Genomic DNA, 5,353 nt, shown 5'->3' with positions numbered 1-5,353 from the left:
AAGCAATGACAGTGGACAAATTTAATCGAGAAATATGAGAATCGTTCACCTCATCAACTTGGAGCCAGGACAACCGGCCACGTCGCCTGGTGCCTGACCAATACCGCCAACGACAATCATAGCCACGCGCTCGTGTCAGCAAGGAAGAAAACGCGTGCTGAGTTCGAGGTATCGTTAGAGTTCGACTATTCTCATCACCGGAGTGTTTGGACACGAGACAGTACCCGAGTGTACGCCAAGCCATGAATTGTAACGAGACGAGTGCTCTCGCAGTTCTCGTGTCCATTCTATAAGCCAGGCTCGATTGCGGTCGGGCGGGTGGTTTTGATCCCAAAATTACATCATCAAGCTTTCCGAAGACAAGATTGAAAAAAAGTACTATTTTATTGTCGCAATTTCACAGCAACCAAGACGCTTCTGAGCAAGGAATGAAACTATAATGTCATTAGATTCTATCTTGGCTTCACTAACTGATGACCGCAATATTTGGCTGGAGATTTTAATTCGACAAGTTTTAAATGGGATGGAGCAATACCACCCAGAGGCAATTCTTCAGCATTTTATGATGTAATTAATACATATGGTCTTCAACAGTACGTTTTGTCCCTACAAGGGGAACTAATATTCTTGATTTAATACAATGCAATGATCCAAGCGTGGTACGATGTGTTAGTGTTTTACCCGGTATAAGTGACCATAACATAGTTAGTGCCAAGTTCCTCCTGCCTCAGTTGTTTCCCGCTAGCTCTAATGTTAAAAAAGTGTACAGTACATGCACACTAGAGCCAATTACAATGAAATCATAAGCAAGCTTGAGAGTGAACTGGACATGTACACTGCAGAATCTTTATCTGAGGACCAGATTAAAAACTTGCTATCGTCACTCGTTGACAACCTCTTTCCCTTTAAGCACATGATAGACAAATCGAAACCTGATAAACCTTGGATGAACAGAAAAACTAAAAAAGTTGTAAAACAACTTTCCCGTATGTATAAAAAATATAAAAAGAACCCCTGCACTAACCTTGAGCATCGCCTAAGAGAACTAGAAAGCGTCTATAAGAAGGCCATAAGTGATGCTAAGGAGGCATATTTTACTGGACTTGCAAACGCTATCAGCACAAATGCCAAAGCATTCTGGAGTTATCTGCGGAAAACGCGAAAAAGAGAAAACCGGCATTCCTAGCATTACTGTTTCTGGCACAGTAGTCATAACTGATAACTCTGCAGAAACTAATTGTTTCAATGACTACTTTAAGTCCACATTCCTAGACAGAGACGACTTCGGCAATCTGCCGGTGTTAATTGGTATAAAGTGAAAAACATAATGCCTCCTGTCACAATCACGGTAGAGGGAATAAAGGAGTGTTTAGACTCCCTGCAGGTGGAGAAAGCCTCTGGTGCGGATGAGTTGTCCCCTAAGGTATTGAAAGCTTGTTCACGGATAGTGTCCAAATACCTGTACATAATTTTTTGCAAACCCTTTGAAGCATGAATATTGCCAAAACAATGGAAAAAACGCATATTCTGCCAGTTCATAAAAGTGGATCAAAATCGACAGTAGATAATTAAAGGTTTATTTCACTGAGTTGGTATCAGACGTAATGTCATGCAGCATATCATGTATAGTAATAATATGAAGCACTTAGGAGATAATCGTTTTTTTTCTGTCCAAAGCAACATGGATTTTGCAAGGGCGTTTCTAGCAATACTATATTAATAGAACTCTTTCATGGTCTAATAAGTGTAGCAGAAAATAGGCTACAAACTGATGCCATTTTTTTTTTACTTTCGTAAAGCATTTGATTCCGTTTCGCACGATTTGTTGTGACATAAACTGAGCGCACTTAAAATTGATAATACTGTGCTCGCATGGATAAAATTTTACTTAAGTGAAAGGAAACAATGTGTCGTCTTAGAGGGAAAAAATCAAAATTTGTAGACGTAACTTCGGGAGTCCCTCAGGGATCTGTTTTAGGGCCACTAATATTTTTAATCTTTATTAATGATATAGAAACCTCTGTTCTTTCTAATATCAGGCTATTCGCAGATGATTGCTTTATTTACAGCGTAATAAGGAATACCAACGATGTACTACAGTTGCCACAGGACTGTAGTACATCGTTATATATATATAACGATGTACTGTTTGATATATATATATATATATATATATATATATATATATATATATAAATTGTGCGCGTAAAAATATTCCTTTCATTAATATTGGCCTTTTTCAGTACGTCTTTTGATAGCTTTTTTTTAATTTTTACGCTGAATGTCGCTCTCAATATTGGTATATCAACATTAAATAAAATAATATGTAAAGAAAATAATGTTTACATACTGTTCTCAAATCAGCACCTCTTTTGAAAGTTGTGACTATTTTTGTTGATTACCACTCGCCATCGTAATTCACCAGGAACAAAAAAAATGTGTAAAAATAACCCTCTGTATACTATGGGAAATATTTCACTACCTCGTAAAGCGCGTTAGTATTTTTGTTGATTATCGCTCGCAATAACGTAACAAACATATATGTAAAAACTTAACTTCTGAGTACTATTGGCCATTTTCCGGTGCACCTTTTGAAACCTTTTATAATTTTTCGTTTATCTTCGCTCGCAATAATATCACATCAGCAACGTAAAAAAATTTGCATAAAGTTAAACTTTTGAGTGCTCAGTGCCACGTATCAGTACGTCTCTCAGTAGATTTGATAATTTTTTTTATTTTTGCTAGCAGCAATAATGACAATACATAAAGTAACAAAGTATATGAGTAAAAATAACCATCTCAATGGCGTTTCGAAAATTTTCATTTCGTCTTTTGTTAGCTTTGACCATTTATTATAACTATGAGTCGCAATATGTCACATCAAAAACAAATGAAAATATTTGTGTAAACAATAACCTGAATACCGTTTGACATCTTTGTTTACGCATGTCGGTAGCTTTGATAATGTTTTACAAATTTCTCAATAATATTACATCAGTAACAAACACAACAAATATATGAACAAAAGGAACCTATGGGTAATGTCGCCCAGCCTTCAGTACGTATTTTCGTAGCTTTGAACATTTTTTTTCTGATCGCTCGCAATGAGATTACATTACCGACGAGAAGAAATATCTTATAGGGAATAAACTTCGGAACAAATTTCATCATCCTTTTGGCACGTTTTGGTAGCTTTCACAATTGGTTGCTTATTATCGCTCAGACCATTATTCCACCAGCAACGAATAAAAATACGCCTGAAATAAATATAACCTTTTGAGTACTCTTGGCTTACGTGTCGGTATCGTGTGGTAGCTTTTTTTAAGTCTCCGCTGATAATCGCTCGCAATAATTTTACATAAGCAAAGTATAATAGTATAAAAGAATGCAACCTTTGTAGTAGTGTTGGCCATTTTGTCGGAACGTCCTGTCTTTTATACTATCTTGCTGATTATCTCTAACAATGTTTTCATATTGAAAACTAATAACTTTTTTCTAAAAAATAAGTCCCCAGAAGATTAAACATTGAAGCTCACGAAAAGTTAAATTGTCGATATTGATTCTAGTTAACTATCTTATTGGTGATCAATATGTAATTCCTTTGTATTTTCATAGAAAACACAGCCGAGCACCTAGATGGTTACTTAAATAGTTCACAACACATGCTGTAGAACGTACTTAAGATAATGTTAGTGACAGCTATTTCCGGCTTTATTTTTAATACTTAACAGAATGTATTTTGTTTTTATTTTGCAATATTAGGATTTACAGTAATAGACATAAAACATATAAACTTCAACATTTTGCCTAGGTCAGAAAGTGTTCTTGCGAGGGTGGCTTCCTTTGCAAAAGTTGCTTTAAGTGCGCTATTCGAAAAGTCATCCAACTTATATTAAAGCAAAATAGTTTTTATTTGGGATCATGTTTTCCTTTTTGATAATAACTTAAGTATCTTTATACAAAACTAAAGATAAATTTATCACTAAAGAATATACAGTTAGGACGATTTCCGCATACCGATGGCATTTTTATTTATAAAGGCGTGGATGCAGGTGACATGGATCCTAGAGTTTGTGCCTGTCATTAAAAAATTTAATTGGCCACAAACCAGCGTTATTATATACTGAATATCGACGAATAATAAAAATACATTTAGCGGGTGCGACTGACCCGTGCTGCGATTTATCGCTGCTCAACCCTTCGTTGCGCAACCGACCGTTGCGCCACCGTTATAAAAATAACCATTGTACGACTCACCGTTACAGAACTGACGATTCGGGCAAACATTTCTTTTATAAAGAAATTCGCTGATCGAATATAATAATTCTACCACTAATGTATTTCTTATCGAGATATTATGAAAGAAGAGCACATATAAGTTTCGGTACATACCTGAGGCATCAAAAAGGTACGCAGTTATACCTATCATATACATAAGCTAATAATATTTTTGGTGTAGAGCCAGTTGAGTGACCCTTGTAAGATGTTCCTAAGAAGGTGCTAACAGTCTGCATGCTTACAAATTCAATATGGTTATTAGAAAATCTTATATAAATTTTGTATATCTCGTTATTCCTATGACATTCAGGCCGGTAAGACTTGTTTCTTGTTAAAATCCCTAAAATAAAAAGAAAACTTTAACTACACTGGACGATGAGATTATATAATAAACTGTAGCTGACTTCGGTGTACGATTTTTGGAATCAAGATTACTAAAGGTTATTGCGCTAAAACAAAGGTTCCCGCTATCGAATTCTCTGTGGCAGTTCGCAGATAAAAAACGAATGCTGAAATTACACTTATCAAGCAATCAAAACTAATTTTTCTGAGATAGTATTTATCTATGAGAGCTTGCAAATATTTAATTTTAGGACACCCTGATTCCATGCTATACAAACACTATTTAAGGATTGATGGAAAGAAGGCATTTGAAATTTACTTGACATTAATATTAAGGTATATTTTTTGGTAGAATGAACCCAAACAGAAAGATAACGTTGGGAGTACTGTTAAACATGCTTTGATATGCGTTTTGGTATATTTTTATACTTTTGGCTGGTTATCTCTCGCAATATTATAACACAATAACAAATAAGATATTTACATAAAACGAATAATTTTCGAAATAATATTTATTTTTTGGTACTTGATTAAATTGTCATAAGAGATGTCGCGAAGAGCTTTTTATTTTTCAAACCTTAGTTTTGAAAACTGAACTAAAAGAGTTGAGAGACACTACATATATTTCAAACTTTTCAACTTCTCAAAGAAGCATCCTTATTGTGTTAAAGACGTTTTTCAATAGCGCCTAATAATTCATCGTTCACAGTTCCTCTAAGATCAACGAGACAAT

Source organism: Ixodes scapularis, unplaced genomic scaffold (assembly GCF_016920785.2).
Source record: "Ixodes scapularis isolate PalLabHiFi unplaced genomic scaffold, ASM1692078v2 PGA_scaffold0__279_contigs__length_252992795, whole genome shotgun sequence".
Classification (NCBI taxonomy): Eukaryota; Metazoa; Arthropoda; class Arachnida; order Ixodida; family Ixodidae; genus Ixodes; species Ixodes scapularis.
The sequence above is the reverse complement of the archived record's forward strand: the minus strand, read 5'-3'. Positions refer to the sequence as shown.